The following is an 18756-nucleotide window of genomic DNA, read 5'->3' on the forward strand; positions in this document are numbered from 1 at the left end:
AAAGAAAACTATTGGGGGGGGGGGGGGGTGTGCAAACAGGAGCTGTACAAAGGAGGCTGATCCAACTCTGAAGCCCTCCACCTTCACACCCTCCTTCTTTGCCATAAAGTCAACTGTAAAATCATGAGGGGGTCATAATAGTAATAATTAATAATCATGGTATTTGTTAAGCACTTAGTGTGTGCCAGACACTGTACTAAGTGCTGGGGTAGATACAAGCTAATCAGGTTGGACTCAGTTCCCGTCCGATGTGAGGAGCATAGTCTCGATCCCCATTTTACAGAGGAAATTACTGAGGCACAAAGAAGTGAAATGACTTGCCCAAGGTCACACAGCAGACAAGTGGCAGAGCCGGGATTAGAAACTGTGACCTTCTGACTCCCAGGCCTGTGCTCTATCCACTACACCCTACTGCATCTTATATTGTAGGTATCTTGGGGGAAAAGGTAACACTTCAGCATGAGGATGGAGCATCATGGGAATTGTTGGGGTGCCATGGGGTGAGAAAATGTTAAGTATCCCCACTATACAGGGAACTAGGGCAAGAATGCATTTTATAAGAAAAAGAAAAAAAAAGAGAGGTGTCATTCCTAATGGTCAAGGGAATTCTGTTACTGGATTTTGCCCTGAATTCGAGAAATAAATAGTGGGCATCATCCAGTGGCTCACTCACTCATGGATTTGACAAATGGCAGGTGAGCAAAACATCTGGTAACTGCAGACTCATTTCCCTCTGCACTCTTGACCCCCTCCACCACGGCCAAGCAAACTGCCTTCCCTCTCAACCACCCAGGATCCCTGCTCCTGGCATGCTGTGTGTCAGCTATGCTGCCTCCCCAGGACCCTGCACCGGCTCTCCTCAGTGCCATCAAGGAGATCCCATCCCATCTTGCTTTCCGACACCCCAGTGGGAAAGAGAACAGCACCTGCAACATGAGGCCTCATACAACATCAGGAAAGCTAGTGGCTTCAGTCGTCGTTGCTGTGGCTATGGGTATGCTGTGGACTCTATCAGGAGGAGACAGATATTCTGCTCCTCTGGCCACAAATCCCTACTGACTCTTGTTTTTATTTTGTGTTTGGTGGATTTGTCCTTGTCTCTCATGTTGTTTTAGTGTTTCACTGCTCCGGATCTATCTGTCTCCAGCCCCCTCCCATCTATATTCATAGTTTGTGAGCCCCTCAAGGGACAGGGTCTGGATCTAATTCCGACCTGTGTATTCTTTCTCAGTGCTTACTCTGCACACAGTAAGTGCTTAATAAATACCATTACTACTACTACTCTTCCATTCAGCCATATTTTGCCTAGGACACCAGACTTATCTTGTAGTGTTGTACTCCTGGGAAAAGTCACCCACAGCAAGTCCTGATCTTCATTCGATGGTGAGAAGAGGAGCACCAGTTTCTGGGAAGGCAGCATGGCTAGGAACAGAGCAGTCCAGGAACAGAGGCCTTAGGTGGTGGGGAAGGAAAGCAATTAGCTCAGAGGCTGAGGGAGGTGAGGCTGGAAGTGAAGAGGGATTGAGGAGGCAGAGTAATGGCTTTCAGAGCCGGCCCGGCATGCACAGAGCATGCCGAGGGCAGGCAGTTCACTCAGCTGCAGTGTCCGGGGGGAGAGGGACAAGCTCAAAAGCACACAGATAGATGAGGCTGCAACTGCCAGTTGTTTATTTGGTGTAGAGGTAAAGATGGTGAACACCTGATCTGCTGAAGAATCCTCTCCCACTGGAGATAGTAGTGTTCCTGGCATTGGCACTATCTCCTTTTGCTCCCTGGCTGGAAGTGTTGGTCGGAAGTTGATGCCACCCCATGCCATACCCAAGCACTCAGTCCGCACTCACAGGAGTAGGATGGATGACTAGGGCTCACCCAGCCAGCAATTCCATCCTGGATCCAGTTCACATAGACCCCACCTACTGCGCATGAGCTGCAAGGTGTAGAAACAAGTAGAGGGAAGAGGAATGGAGGAGAGAGATGGTGCAGGTCAAATGTTTAGGGATGGACAGTTTGGATTTCAGTCCAGAGCTAACCTTGGTACCCATCTGAATTTCAGATTCCATTAGAATCGAGTGCCTCTCCCGATGCCACAGGCATTGAGCTCTCAACAGGAAGTCCAGACAGTGCCAGGATGAGTGAGCTATCTCTCGTTGATGGTCCTGACCCAGACAGGATGTGCAGGCTGGCCAGGGCTCAGGTACCTCATGCTGCTCCCCCAACCCATCCAGGAAATATGACATGTGGGTCTCATCACGCACTCTGAGGAAAGTTTCCACGGGGAGCAGAGGTTGGTTTGTCCTGCCGAAATGTAGTCTGCTGGGTCCAGGGTGTGTTGACAGCAGGGACAGAAGTTCCAAACAATCCAGAGATGTAATCACATCCGACAGGAATCTACATAGCAGCCCAGCCCAGGAAGACAATCTCCTGTCGCTGCCGGTCCACAGGGAAAGAGGACCACCACTCCCTCTCTCGTCGTCCCTCCCGCCCAGCCAAACTCTGCCTGTTTCCTGGCAGCTTCTGCCTCACTGAGTATGCCACAGAAAAAGTGGAAGGATGGCTTGATTTAAGAAAAGCAACTGTGGTATGGACTCGATTCCACTTGGAGTGGGCTGGCTGATTCTCCTGCTGAGTCTCCAGCACCCAGCTGCCAGAGGTGAGAATAGTGGCCAGTAGGTTCCATGGTGCCCAGAAAGTTGATGCCACCCCATGCCCTACCCAAGCACTCAGTCCACACTCACAGGAGTAGGATGGATGACTAGGGCTCACCCGGCCAGCAATTCCATCCTCCTTGTACCCACCTCCCCCACTGGAAAGTGGGGTATCACCTACTGCATGCTTCCTCTGGGTCCAGTGCGAGACCAACTCCCAGACAAGCCAAAGCTGGACTGAGGGTCCCAGATCCCCAGAGCCAGGAGCCCAGACCGAACACAGTGTGAGTTGTGGGTTGATGTTCAGAATGAGCTTCTTTATCAGCAAAGGCAGCTTTACATAGGGTGGGGTAGCGGGGGAGAGGAGTCATTTCACTCAGTTCTTCAAGGGGGCTTCTCCAGGAGTCTGGTAATGTCAGCTGCTGAGTCACAGCCCCTCAGCCTCATGATCGACATCAGAAGCTCATAGCCTGTCCCAGCCGAGTCATATTTCCTTCTTGCAGTGTTGCAGGCTTCTCAGTGGCGGTCATTGGAGGGTAGTTGGAAGCCAGCTGGTGTCAACACATCGGGTTCCAAAGGGAAGCTGTGTCCTTGGGATCTGGCTCCACTCAAGGCTCAGCGCAGTTGGGCTCACCTAGACCCTCTCTGTGAGCCTTTATAAGCACATAGAAGCTTCCACCCATCATGGTAGGGAGGCAGCATGGCTCAGTGGATAGAGCATGGGCCCAGGAGTAAGAAGGAAATGGGTTCTAATCCTGGCTGTTTCACATGTCTGCTGTGTGACCTTGGACAAGTCACTTAACTTCTCTATGCTTGTTACTTCATATGTAAAATGGGAATAAGAGTGTCAGCCCCAGGTGGGACGGGGACTGTGTCCAACCTGATGAACTTGTATCTACCCCAGTGCTTAGAACAGTGCTTGGCACATAGTAAGTGCTTAACAAGTACCATAATTATTATCTTAGGTCAGACCAGCCCAGGAAACCAGAAGCCGAGACATAGGTAGAAACAGTCTGGGGCTTTGGGGTGGCCTTTGAAGCCAGCTAGGTATTCCTGAAGCAGGGACTCAGAGTTGCGCAGATCCCCAGTACAGTATTTGTTCACTGGACAAGCACTTCCCCCTTCTGGCCTCACTTGGAGGCTCTTGGAAAAGCTGGGAGAGCAATTCTGACCTCCCTAAGTCCTGGAAGTAGGAAAGGACAAGAATCAAGTAAGTAGCTAGTACTAAATCTAGAAGCCAGGAGACCCAAGAAGTGACAGCCCCAACCAGAGTCTGGAATTTAATCCAGATGCACACTTCCAAGAAAATGTACAATTGGGCAGGAAATCGAGCCCGATCATGAACTAGACACACCCACGAGGCCAGAGCCAACCATGAGGCAGACAGACACTGCTTTCTGTGAACCTGCTAAGGATAGATCCTGACTTAATGTAGTTTCTGCTACACTGAGGGCTCTCTGAATGACCATGGGAAGGCCCTTCCATCTCTCTGTGCCTCCGTTTCCGGATATGCTATGGGTCTTGGAGGCAGGTGAGGCCCATCCTCCACCACCCCACACCCTACCACAATTTCCCTTCTGTTCCATAGGTGTGATTCGCGAGCCCCATTCAAGCTGCTTTCTAAAAATGACCACCAGAACCATGAACACACATGCATTCCCACACACCTACAGCTGCATCTTCAGTGTCGGCGTCACCCACAGTCCTCCTGGACTCTTTACTCCTGACAGATACAGCAGCTTATCATGGTGCCATGGTGTGTCCCCCTCCCCCCCTCCTCCCTAGGCTCCCAGGCTCTGTGGCTCATCAGGAGGAGGAGACAAGGTGGCTGATATTCTAGTCAGTACCCTCACTTGTTAGAGAGTATGAGATGGAATAACCTTCAGGGTCTTGTGAAAGGGATCAATCCCAATGGCTCCCCATTTGAGGTACCCAAACATCTTCACCCCTTCCACTCCCAACCCAGAATGAGTAGGGCAAGGCATGGGATACTGGGTTTCCACTGACACGTCAGGGAGCCGAAAACCAGGGAGCCACCAGAGATAAGGTTGTCTCCCTCCATTAGCTAGTTATGTGTGAAATCAACTCTCCTATGCCATACAGGACCACTGATTCAACCACCTCATCACAAACATAAATCCTGTGCCCCTACAGGCCGGCCCATTGGTTGATGTCCTCTACCTCCAGGAACTCCCTTGGGAGTGAGCCTTTACTTTCTGGAATCTCCTATTGGACTCTTGGCCTATCCAGGATGGGAAAGAGATGGGATCTTATAGGATTTGAGGCTGAGATTTTTTTTCCCCAATTTGGGTCCTCTAATTAGAGTTGGACTAGTCACAGAGGACCCTGGTGGGTGTGGTGGTAGGAAGGGAGATCTGGTACTTTGGTTTGAATGGCACCGTCTAGTTAAACCCCAAGACCAAATTAGCTTCCCAAATTACACTCTGCATTTCCTTTTGGCCAAGGATTGGTTGATCAAAATATTCTACACCCTTCATCCTGCTCGAGAAAACCTCACTCTTCTCCCTTCTTCCTTCTGCTTCTCTTTGCAGCCCTGAGAGGCTTCTGCCCTTGTCCTGACCACCCCGACTCTGATGCCCCACCCATGGGGTTACAGAAACGGCCACCAACGTTCCAGTTGCAAGCACCAGAACCAGCTAGAGAGCAAGCCAGGCATTTGGCCAGAAGAGGTACAGCTGGAGGAAGAACTGATTCCTCTAGAGCCTATATATTCAGTGGGAGAAAGGGAGCAGGGGAAAGAGAAGAGAGACAGTGCTTTCAGGCTTCCGATTTGCTGGAAAGGTTCAGGGCCTTAGCAGAGGTTGGAGATGTTTGCCCAATACACCCCTCTAGAGAAGGAGAGAAGAGGTTCAGAGTTCTTGTATGCTCAGATGAAGAGTGAGGCTGTGGCATGACCAAGGGGACAGAATTCTGATCCAGGAATCAAGAGTCACCTGGATCCCACTGGGTCTGAGGTATAGCCAGAAAATCTCAATGTCCTTGTTGTAGTGAACTGAGGCAGAACACTTATCTAGTACAGTGCTTGGCACATAATAAGTGCTTAACAAATACCATAATTAGTACTAGAGTCAACTAGCAAATTTACAGTAAAGCTAGGACCAGAATTCCACATCTCCTGGATCCTGATTCCTTGGTCAGCCTCTTGAACTCTCTCACCTTCCTCCTGTTCCCACCCTGTTCCTGGGGTTATATCTAGCCCAGTTCTGCCCAATTTATGGCCACTTTGAATACGTGCATATGACCACATCAGCTGGTCAGCTTCAGCAAGAAGCTCACACACAGCTGTATAGTGGAGTGGGAGTTGTGGAACAAAGAGATTCCACACCCTGTCAGGTGGATAAAGACCCCAGTGGGGCAGGTAGTCTGGGTAATTACCCTGGATCAGCAGCAGAAAGACTCCCCCCACACACCTCCAACCTAGCAACTTCCCATATTCTCAGGTCAGTTGATGAAACTTCAAGAAGTGAGCCTTCTGGGATTTGATGACACCCTGTGTGAAATCACTACGTGTTTAGGGTTAGACCCTGCTCCCCAACTCATCTCTGAAAAAGTGCCAAAAGTTCATCTTATCCCATGGGCCACTGAAGCAGCCCCCTAACCCCCTTCTGAAGTAGTCTAACTCCACCCCAACTCACAGCCCCAGGTGAAACCGATTGAACTTCTGGCCCAAGGAAACCATAGCTGCACTATAGTAAGAAGCTCAAGTGTGGGTCCTGTCTAGAATGGCCAGTGACAGCACCCCAAGAAACAGGAACCCAAGATGCAAATGACATCACACATGCCACACGGGCACTCAGCTTGGCATGATGATAACGACTAGCCACCATTTTGAGGAAGTCTGCTTGATTTGGCCTGAATTAGCCTGGGTTCTCTGGCCTTTCCAATTGTTTCAGAGGCTTTGCATTTCTGTTCCAGGACTGTGTGAAGCCTAGGGCAGCATCCAAGTCATGGAACTTGATGGCAGGAGCCAGAGCAGAGGGAAGCTAAGTATCCAAAGTGGAAAAACTGACAGAACTGTATCAGATCTGGACAAGGCACAGACTGCCCGAAAACATGATTTTCCAGTATAATACCATCATCGTGGACAGCATCACTATCCTTGCTGTCTCATAAGCCCAAATCCTTTTTCGTTAACCTTGGCTCATCTCTCTCATTCAACTCGCATTTTCAAACTGTCACCAAATCCTGTCAATTCAACCTTCACAACATAACTAAAATCCACCCTTTCTTTCCATCCAAACTGCTACCACATTAATACAAGCACTTCATCATCATCATCATCAATCATATTTATTGAGTGCTTACTGTGTGCAGAGCACTGTACTAAGCGCTTGGGAAGTACAAGTTGGCAACATACAGAGACAGTCCCTACCCAGCAGTGGGCTCACAGTCTAAAAGTGGGAGACAAAAGGGGGAGATAAGCACTTATCCTATACCGCCTGGATAACTGCATCAACCTTTTTGCTGGCCTCCCTGCCTCCTGTCTCTCACCACTTCATACTTCACTCTGCTGCCTGGATCATTTTTCTACAAAAATGTCCAGTTCATGTTTCCTTACTCCTCAAGAACCTCCAGTGGTTGCCACCTCTGCAAACAGAAATTTTTTACCATCGGCTTTAAAGCACTCAATCTCCTTGCCCCCTCCTACCTTACCTCACTGCTTTCCTAGTATAACCCAGTCCACATACTTTTCTCCTCTAATGACAATCAACTCGCTGTGCCTCAATCTCATCTATCTTGCCGCTGACCTCTCGTCTGCATCCTGCCTCTGGCCTGGAATGCCCTCCCTCTTCGTATTGGACAGACCATCACTCCCCCGACCTTCAAAACCTTCAGAAAAGCCCATCTCCTCCAAGAGGCCTTCCCTGAATAAGTCCTCTTTTCCTCTTCTCCCATTCCTTTCCATGTAGCCCTTGCATTGGATTTGCAACCTTCATTAACCCCTCCCTCAGCCCCACAACACTTATATACATATCCATAATTTATTTATATTAATATCTGTCTCCCCCTCTAGACTCTAAGTTTGCTGTGAGCAGGGAACATGTCTACCAACTCTGTTACATTGTAATTTCCCAAGCATTTAGCACAGTGTTCTGTACACAGTAAGTGCTTGATAAATACAACTGATTCATTGATTCATTGAAAGCCAGACAACTGGTCACCTTAGTGTGTAATAAGACTGGTGGGGTAGAGCCGGGATCTCCATAGAGTTTTGTCAAATCCACAAGCTATGGAAATGGAGGCCATTTTAAAGATGGGTAGCTGTCAAAGCCCCTGGGGGACTATATCTCAGTGGGGGTCTCCTCTAACCCTCTGGAGAGGCTCTTTCAAGGACATTATGGGATCCATAATACAATTGAACTGCCTCGGGATCTCAATTATTCTTCAGATTAGGAGGGTCCTTCAGAGGTCATCTTGTCTAGCCCTCTATCTTTAAGCAGAATGACTTCTTCCTCAGCCAAGATATGGATGGGGATCCCTTTAATTCTTCAAGGTCTCCAGGGCAAGTGATTTCCAGCCTCCTACCATCTCCAATCCCAACCCCAGATATTAGAAATGGAACTTGTACCCTTGAAAGCAGCATTTCTTAAAAAATGTATATTTAGTAAATGTTAGGAAAATAACTTGAAAACTAACTGAAGGAATTTCAACTCATGCTCAGTGCTGTTTCCCTTGATTCCCCCTTTAATAGTAAGGCCTTCTGCCATCAATCAATGGTATTTATTGAGCATCCACTGAGTGCCAAGCACTATACTAAACACTACAGAGAAAACAACAGAAGCAAAATCTATGTTCTCTTCCCACAAGGAGTTTATAATCTCTCAGTCTTGTTCCTCTCTGGTTCCTTGATGAAAACTGTTCTTTGATAAGGTCAGGTAATAAGGCCGGTGGGGTAGAGCCAGTATCTCTGTAGAGTTGTGTCAAAACCACAAGCCCACACTTGGGCAAGTGATGGAATATTGGGCAGGAGGAGCCTCCTCACAGGGGTGGAAATTCGGGGCCACAGACAGGGGCAAAGAGAAGAAAAATGACAAAGCTGCAACCTGGATCAAAAGTTCAGCTTCCCTGTAGCCTCATTTGGCACCACTGTGGGCACTAGGGGCTGGACAGCCCTGTAACCCAACTCTGTCAAGTGACACTAGCTTAAGAACCTCACTACTGTGGTTCTAATGGCCAATTGTTCACCTTCATGCCTACAGGGCAGTGAGCTGGGTAGAGCCAACTGGGACTTCTCCGTGAGGCCAGGAACGGGAAGGGGTTTGGGCCCGTGAAGTGCAGGTGGGTGACCAGTGAGTGAGTCAACAATACCCCCCTTAACCCCAACAACACAGCACAACCCAATTCCCATTCTATCCACCCGTTGCCGAACTATGGGTTTGCTGGGTGGGAGGCTCAGGTTGCATAGAGGAAGAGCCAGACCTCGGCCATGCTGATGAGGAAAGGGGCACTGCTTAGGCACTGCTCCATCCCGGTGGGCGAGTGGCATTTCCTGCCATCAGTAGGGATTTTCAAGGAGCGGGGTGTTTGGTGCCTCCCACCCATCAAACCCACAGCTCGGCAACAGGTGGGCAGGGCGAGAATTGGGTTATGCGGTATTGTTGGGGCTGAGGGGGGTGTAAAGAAGGGGGGGTATTGTTGACAACTCCAGGGCACCACTGCCTCCAAGCCCCCTCTCTGTTCCCTGAAGTTGGCACCTACCCCATCCTTCCAAGGCTCAGTGGGTGGCCAGATGCTGTCCAGGACCACTGTAATGACATCGCATGGGGCACCACATGACATCACCAGGTCACATGGTCACAGGTCTCACCTCAGGGCCCCTGCCACCCTGAAGCCACCACTACACTCAGCTGTTTCAAGAACTCCTTCTCTTGTTCATAGCCTCTCTGGACATTCAGCCTCTGGCTCCCCTGAGGCTTACCAACCAACCAACTCCACAGCTAAGCTGAGAAGGCCCAACAAAGGGCTAAACCCTGACACTGCGCATCCCAGCACTGCCGTCCCCTCCCTCTCCCTCTTCAGAGAGAATCTTCCGGCCCATGCAGCTGTTCCATTGTGTAAAGCTGAGAGTTTCTAAAGTTCCCTCAAAAAGGAGAGCTTCTTATTAAGCAAGTCACATGTGACGCTCCAATTGTCTGTCACAAATGCAGATGATGGGAATAAGTTCATAAATTCCCCCTGCTGCATTCGTGTCCCTGACTCACGTGCTGTCTGCTGTGGCTTTCTTTCCCCTCGGTGATTGAAATGCCTATTTATATACGTAGCTCCTCCACATTTTTTTTTCTTCCTCAAATTTTAAAATTCCTAGGTAGCAGTACGGTAATTAATGAGCTGGAAACTGCTGCTAGTTTCTACGCTATTAAAAAGGCTCCACACACTCAGAAAGTCACTTTGTCTTTGATTGCTCCCCCAGATATGAGCTATGTCCCCTGAGTAGGGTCCTAGGACATACAATTCAGGCTCCCAAAGCTCTCAGCTCCTCCCAGAACATGAGACAAGTTTTTAAATTCCAGGTCATGGTTTGGTCCAAAACAGTTGGATCTGTCATATCATCCCCACAGGCCCAAGGACCAAGGCAGACCCCAACAAGTCTGCAAGAAGAGAGAATAGCCTTGTGGGTAAGGAGAGATGGGCTTGGGACCAGAGTAGCAGCGAGAACTCTAGGGAATACAAAAGTCCCCTGCCCGAAGTCACCCTGAAGACCAGAGGCAGAACATGTATTAGAAGCCAGGTTCTCTGATGCCCAGGCTTATTCTCTTTCCACTTGATCACGCTGCTTGACTATGTACTGTGTGACAAATGCTGAACCAAGTACTTTGGAGAACACAATACAATAGCCTAGGCAGAAACAATCCCTGAAACAGTGTGGCTTAGTGGAAAGAGCGTAGGCCTGGGAGTCAGAGGACCTGGGTTCTAATCCAGGCTCCGCCACATGTCTTGCTGTGTAATCTTGGGCAAATCACTCAAATTCTCTGTGCTTTAGTTACCTCATCTGTCAAATGGGAATTAAGACTGTGAGTTCCACATGGAACCTGGACTGTGTCTTACCTAATTAGCTTGCATCTACATCAGTGCTTAGAACAGTGTCTGGCACATAGTAAGTGCTTAACAAATACCATTAAAAAAGGGGCTTACAATCTATTTACTCCTGCCCCCTCCTACTTGCATGGCTCAGTGGAAAGAGCCTGGGCTTTGGAGTCAGGTCATGTGTTCAAATCCCAGCTCCATCAACTGTCAGCTGTGTGACTTTGGGCAAGTCACTTAACTTCTCTGTGCTTCAGTTACCTCATCTGTAAAATGGAGATTAAAACTGTGAGCCCCCTATGGAACAACCTGATCACCTTGTAACCTACCCAGTGCTTAGAACAGTGCTTTGCACATAGTAAGTGCTTAACAAATACCATCATTATTATTATTATTATTATTCAATGTGACACCCAGTGAGAACATAACTCTCTGGGCAAATTAGGAGCCCTTGAATCAATTCCTTCTCACATGTTCTCAGTATCAAAGTCTTTGTGCCTAGACTGGAGCTGATCCATCACTTGGAATGGGAGACTCCATCAGCAGCAGTATTCATTGAGACCCTATTGTGTGCAGTCTACTGGGCACTTGGGAATGTGCACTAAATGAAAAAGACTCGATCTCTGCCCTCGAAGGACTTAATATAATAGGGGCAGACAAAAATCCTGTCTTGCCTTATTAAATCTCCAATGAATCATTTCTTCAGCCTTGTTGTCTCTCTAGCCAGTACAGGCTTAATTGCTTCCCAGCCATCATTAGACTGAAAACTCCTTGAGGACAGGGTCCTTGTTTTAATACTTCTCTTGCAATTCTTCTCAGGTCTCAGTGCAAAATAAGCCCTCGATAAAGATTCAGAGGCAACAGCGTCACTCCCAGTGGAGACCAGAAAACGGCTGGTAGAAAATAAAACCCCAGCTCTGGGACAGCTGGAGATGGTGGCAACACCGGGTGGCCAGCCTGGGTCACAATTACTCTCTTCACAGAGTGTTTTCATGGGGACTCTGAGAGACATGGGAAAAGGGAGTCTGGAAATAAAGGCGCTGAGACTGCTTTCAACTCAATCTAAAGGGCTCATCCGTCCCACATCGGGCAGGACAGGCACAAATTTAGAGATTTGCCCTGTCCACCGAGTAATGGCTGACGGGACTCCTTTTGTGGCCAAAATGGAGGCTGGGGACATGGTGGCTGGCAGCAGCGAAGCAACAGGTGAATGTTACTCTTTCTCCTCCTCTTTCTTTTCTACATCCTCCTCCCCCCCTCAACTTCCCTCATTCCATTTTCTCCCTGTCTTCCTTCCTCTCCATGTCTTTCATAGATGCGGGGGAAGTGCATGGAAACCTGGAGTTTCCAGTGAAGGGGAGCTGCATGTAAGGCCGCCATGCCAGAAACCCACAAAAACAGCTCAGGGCAGAAGTTGTGGTGGCAGCGGCAGAAGCAGCGGAGGAGAATACAAAGAAGGTCTCAGTCCTGAAACGGGAGGCAGCAGTGGGGGAGGGGGGGGGGGGGGGGGGGGGAGAGTGTGTGTGCATACTCCTGTAGTCCCTGTTCCATTCCCTGTCTTTCACTCACTCTTTTTCCATCTCCCTTTCTGTCTCTTTCCCTCTCTCTCTCTCCCTCTCCATCTTTTTCTCCCCATCTCTTTATCTCTGGTCTCTCTATTTCTGTTACTCTGCCTCTGTCTTTCTCAGTTTCACTGGTTTTTCATCTTCCCTGCTTTTTAGAATCCTTCTGCAAAGGTGGCCAGTGAAGTCACTTGAGAAAAATTGAACCCCAAGATGCACGTGCCATCACACGTGTTATGCCGGCAAGCAAAATAATGTTATGCTGTCAGGAAGAAGCCCCCCAGAACCTAGAGCATTTCTCCAGGTACTGTGACCCCCTTCCTCTCCCTAGTTGCTCCAGAATGACTGCATCCCCTTCCCTGGACCCTCTGAACATGACTGCTGCTTCCGGGCTGCAGAGCTCAGTGGCAGGAGGTGAGGTGTGGGGAGACTGGGTGCTGAAAATATAAATACCAGGCATAAAGGCATTCGGTGCCAAATCCAAACTGGTCAGTGGACAGAACAGCTCAAAAGCAGACAGGAGTCACCCTACCCCTTTCCCTCCCCTGGCCAGAGGCAATGCCCCATGTCCTACTTTGAACTCTGGAAAATATGGTTGCTTTCATTCAATCTCAAGCAATGAGGGGAAAGTCTGACTCCAGTGGAATACCAAGCTCTGCCATAGAGTGGGTCCCTGCCCCTCTGTTGGGAGTTCTGGCAAGAGCCCAATGTCTCTCCTGATGTGTTCTCCCTGCCTGGAAAGCAGAAACTGATATGATTCTGGCAGTGAGGCAAGGATACAGGAGATTCCCAAGGACCTGGCTCCGGAGTCTAGTTCTGTTTGTGTCCAGATTGGGCCCCTGCAGTCCCAGTGGGAGCCTCTCAGAGCTGTGCCATCTAATGCTCCAAACCCAAAATGGAGCTGGGCCACCCAGCCCGGATACAAACTTTCCACCCAAGAGCGGGGGGGAAAAAACCATCCAGAGATGCACACAGCATCTCTCTGTCTCCCCTCTTTGCTCTCTGATGTCAGTGCACAGAGCCAAACCAGAAATAACATGCCTGCATTCCAGAGCTGCTATTCTGGGCCTACCCTCCCCCTGCCACAAGGGAGGGATCACACTATGGCCTATTCAAGCCACTTGGCAGCCCAAGGGGACAACAAACTTGAAATCCACATGGACGATAAACCCCCATCTGAGGTGGAGCCAGACCCGGACTCCAGCATGTGTGGGGAGCGGAGTGCAGCAGGCCAGCCTACTCATTTGAAGGGGAATGTTTACTCAGGCGGCGAATTTAACAAGCAGCTAGAAAACTGGGCACGTATATAGAGTGGGGGAACCATTCTAAGACAGCACACCAGGGATGGGTAACATTCAGCTGGGCAGAGAAAGAAAACCAGACACATTCATCTCAAGGCCATCAGGCTGTAGACCTTCCCCTCCCCTGTCACCCCCAACCTTGGGCCATTGCTCCATGGCCAAAGTCATACTCCTCAAAGTCAAACCAGTGCACAGCCCAATGTTACTAACCTGTCCGTGCAGATTACCACAGGCCCATAGCTGGAAAGAAATCAGTCTACAGCCAAGTAAAGCTTTTTAACTAAAACTGCAAGAGGTCTGGTCATGGACAGCAGTTGCATTAGCCCTGGTTGGTAGATTGGGGAAAACACATTGAAGGGGCCAGGAAAAAGCAGTCCTCACTTTCATGCCAAGTGGCTGTGACTGAAATGGGCGGCAGAACCCAGTGGGTGGATATGTCCAAGCCCAGCGGTTGGATATGTCCAAGCCCAGCGGTTGGATATGTCACGCACCATTTTGACTTCCTTGATTTCAAAGCTACGCCCTCGGGCACTGAAGTTGGGCAGCAGCAGCAAGGCATTTATTCAGCACCCCCTGTTGGCATGGAGGTGTGTGGGGTACTGAGGGAGTGGACAGAGTTTGGAGAGGAGCTTTCTGTCAGAAGGTGCTTCAGGACCTGGAGGTCCCCACTGAAATAATCTCAACACTCTTCAGCTTACCCCTGGAGCGGAGAAGCTTATGGACCCCTAGGGATCACTTTGTCCCACTTGGGCTGTGATCTAACACTGGATCCCAGATAGACACAGAGTTGGGGGAGGAGGTTTGGGGGCTAGGGAAGGCAGCAACCCCCTGGTCAGCTGCAAAAGAGGCACTGAGATGAGAGGAGAGGTTCTCCCTCCAGCTTCGTTCACAGCAGATTCTTCCCCGCTGGCTGTAAGCCCCTCACTTAAAACCAAATTCCAAAGCCTTGAGGGCTTTAAAGTTTCTTCTCATGGCACCCAATCTCCAGGACTTGTTCAAGATTAAGATGTGGAAGAGAGGGCATATTCTCCTAAAACAGACAACAATCAAGTCACCTCCTCTAAGAGGCAGCGACACCAGGGGAAGGCCCCAACTTGCAAACAGAGGCATGGAAGTTGGCCCAACACCAAATCCAAAAGGTGGGAATAGAGAGAGAGGTGGGGGTAGTGAGGGGTGCGCGGGGGGGGGGGGGGGGGGGAGATCTCCTTCTGCTGAAGAAGCCATAGGCAGCAGCCCTCCAAACTAAAAAATGATGAGATTTTCCCTATGCCATCTCCCGAAACAAGTCCCTCTCACAAAGAAAATGGAGGGGACTGTCTGAAGTCAGTGACCAGGAAGCAGGCTGAGTCCCCCAGAAGATGGAGATGTGGAACAAATAAAACTGAAAAAGAAGCAACCTTAAGGGGCGTGGGAGCTCTCCCAACTCAAAACCTGGCAATCAGAGCAGAAGGGGTAAAAGTATAAATCAGCTGAAGAGCATAAATACAAGTTCCAGGTACCTGCAGCCTCGTGATGAGACTTTGAATTCTTCTCCTTCCCCTCCCCAGTCCTCACAACCTTAAATTTCCTCAGCTTTAAAATGGTGGGGAATTGTACTCTGGCAGGACCAGAAGCTGCAGTAACTCTGGACCAGGGACTGGAAGCTACAGTCTTCGAGGTTCCAGGGCTTCACCATGGACCTCCCCCACCCCCTGCTTACCAACATCCCTGTCCTCCTCACATCATCTTTGACGGCCCACCCTCAACGCTGCACCCAATCAGCTCACTCCCATCATTCATTCATTCAATCGTATTTATTGAGCGCTTACTGTGTGCAGAGCACTGTACTAAGCGCTTGGGAAGTACAAGTTGGCAACATATAGAGACGATCCCTACCCAACAGCGGGTTCACAGTCTAACCTACCCCCACCCCTCAGGCCATCCCCTCTCCTGTCACCCATTCCACAACCCTGGCTAAACGCAGCCTGTGGAATCCACATTTCATCAGAGGCAAACTCCCCTTCATCTTCGACCTGTTCCTGATGCAGTTATTCCTCCTCCTCACCATCAAGTCCTGGCTTTCATCTGATGACACTCTCCTCTGCCTCCCTCTCCCAAGGCGCCCTCTTCATCTTCACCCACTTCTCCCCAACTCACTGGGAAAGGAAAGGCAACAGCCTGCTCTGTTTTTTTAAGGTATTTGTTAAGTATTTACTATGTGCCAGGCACTGTTCTAAGCGCTGGGGTAGATATAAGGTAATTAGATTAGACACAGTCCATGTCCCACATGAGGCTCAAAGTCTTAATCCCCATTTTACAGATGAGGTAACTGAGGCACAGAGAAATGAAGTGATTTGCCCAAAGTCACATGGCAGACAGGTGGCGGAGCCAGAATTAGAACCTGGATCCTTCTGACTCCCAGGCCCATGCTGTATCCACTAGGCCATGCTACTTACCTCCCCAGTGCCACTTTCATCCCATCCCACTCCCTCCATCCCTTACCTTCTCTTCCACTGAAGACATCATACACTTCTACCACCCACTCCAGTTATTAGTTGCAGTCATCTACTCTCACTTTATAAAAACACTTGTCCCCACACTCTGTCCTTTACTAACCACCATCTTCAACCGCTCACTCTCTGCTGGCTCCTTCCCCTCTGCCTTCAAACATGCCCACTTTTCTATTTGAAAATAATCCTCTTTTGACTGCACCATCCAGATATCACCCCATCTCTCTCCTATCATTCCTGCCCTACCTCCTCAAATGGGTTGCTTACATCCTCTGCCTCTGCCCCCACTCCCTTCATGACCCTCAACGATCCAGTTTTCACCTCCTTCATTCCACTGAGACCACTCTCTCCAAGTTCACCAATGGCCTCCTTCTCTCCAAATCAAACAGTCTCTACTCCATCCTAATCCTCCTCAATCTCTCAGTTGCCTTTGACAATATGGTCCACCCCCTTCTGCTGGAAACAGTCTCTAACCTTGCTTTCTCTGATACGGTCCTTTCCTGGGTTCTCCTACCTCTCTAATTGCCCCTCTTTGGTCTCTTTTGCCAACTCAATCAATCATATTTGTTGAGCACTTACTGTATGCAGGGTAATAATAAATAAATAATAATGATGGCATGTTAAGCGCTTACTATGTGCCTAGCACTGTTCTAAGCACTGGGGGAGATACAAGGTTATCAGGTTGTCCCAGATGGGGCTCACAGTCTTAATCCCCATTTTACAGATGAGGTAACTGAGGCACAAAGAAGTTAAGTGACTTGCCCAAAGTCACACAGATACTAAGCACTTGGGAGAGTGCAACACAACAATATGACAGACATAGTCCCTGCCCACAACAATCTTACAAGTCTAGAGACAGAAAAGTCTCCTGTGCCTCCCTCCCCCTAATTGGGGGTGTACCTCAAGGCTTTGTTCTGGGTCCCATTCTATTCTCAATCTATATTCACTCCCTCAAAAAGCTCATCTGCTCCCATGGTTTCAACTTCCACTTCTATGTGGATGACTCCCGAATCTGTCTCACTAACCCTGACCTCTCTCCTTCTCTGCTTTCTCTCCTTTCTTCCTGTCTCCAAGAAATGTCTTCATGGATATTCCACTAGCACCTCAAGGCTCAATATATCAAAAACTGAACTCCTTATCTCCACTCCCAAATCCTCTCCTCCCCCAAACGTTCCATCACAATTGACAACACAACTGTCTCTCAAGCCCATAACCTTGGCTTTTTCCTTGATTCTTCCCTCTCCTTCAACCCCCATATTCAGCCTGTTACCCAATCCTGTTGGTTTCTGCTTCATGACACTTTCAGGATCTATCCCTTTGCTTCTATTCACATAACCACTTTACTAGTCCACACACCCCTCATATTCTGACATTCAGTGGCAGACCAAGATGGTGTTGGGCTCCCTCCTGGGAGAGAGAAGGGATAGGAGGCCAACCTCAGAGCCTCATATGTTTTCCCCATGGATGGAGATTAGACCCAGTAAAATGAGCACTAAAATGTGGGAGGAGGAGGAGCAGGAAGAGGAGGGAGTAGACGAGGAAGAAGAGGAAAGGGGGAGGGAGAGGAGGAAGAACAAAAGGAGAAGGGGGGCAGGAAAAGAGGAGGAGGAGGAAAAGGAGAAGAAGGAGGAGGGCCAATGAATGGTTACAGATGTCAGAACCAAGAGGCAGCCTTCTCCAGTGCAGAGTCTTCCCTCAACTTCTCTCCTTGGTTGAACAGACCCAGATCCCAATGGAACAGTTGGCAAACCAGCCCCGGAGTTCAGTCCTCTGCAAGGTGCACTTACCTGGCTCACCCACTTCCCAACCTGTGTTCCTACTTAGCTTGGCCTCCTGATTGGGTTTTCACTCCTGACTGTCAGAGCTTCAAAGTTGCAATGGACTCTTTGTAGCCAGGAAGCCTGCCATTCCTAGCAGCAGTGTAGCCTTGTGGAAAGAGCATGGGTCTGGCAGTCAGAGGGCCTGGGTTCTAATCCCAGCTCTGCCAATTGTCAGCTGTGTGACCTTGGGCAACTCAGTTTCTCTGCTAGCCTCAGTTTCCTCATCTACAAAATGGGAATTCAATATCCATTTTCCCTCCTACTTAGACTGTGAGCTGTAAATGGGGTAGGGACTGTGTCCGGATCTGATCATCTTGTATTTACCCCAAAGCTTAGTACAGGGCTTGGCACATAGAAATTGCCCTACAAATACCACCATTGTTGCTATCCCTCCATCCATTTTAGGGGCCATTAACCTTCTCATTATCCCAGAATCCAGGCTCATCTCCATTGGGTGCAGTGGGATAGGAGAAAATTCAGGAGACTCAGATCATGTAGCAGCAAAATCGGCAACAGTGAAATATGCTCTTATCAGAGCCAGGAGCCTCTCCATTGCACAGATGGGACAACTGAGGCTAAAACCAACCGGCAAGTCAGGGTCCTACAGCTTAAAGTCTAATCCACCCAGTCACCGTGATTCACGACTTCTAGAAGAGTTTTGAACTCAGTCAATCAGTTCATCAATAGTACAGACCGAGTGCTTACTGGATGCAAAGCATCATTCTTAAGGCTCAAGAGAGTATAATACCACAGGATTAGTAGAAACAATCACTGCTTTCAAGGAGCCAGTGGGGGAGACACATTAAAATAAATTCCAGAGAGGGGAAGGAGCAGAGTATAAGGAAATATATCTACATTGTGGAGGGCTGGGAGCAGTGTGAGTATCAGTGTGCTTA

Source organism: Tachyglossus aculeatus, chromosome X2, assembly GCF_015852505.1.
Source record: "Tachyglossus aculeatus isolate mTacAcu1 chromosome X2, mTacAcu1.pri, whole genome shotgun sequence".
Lineage (NCBI taxonomy): Eukaryota > Metazoa > Chordata > Mammalia > Monotremata > Tachyglossidae > Tachyglossus > Tachyglossus aculeatus.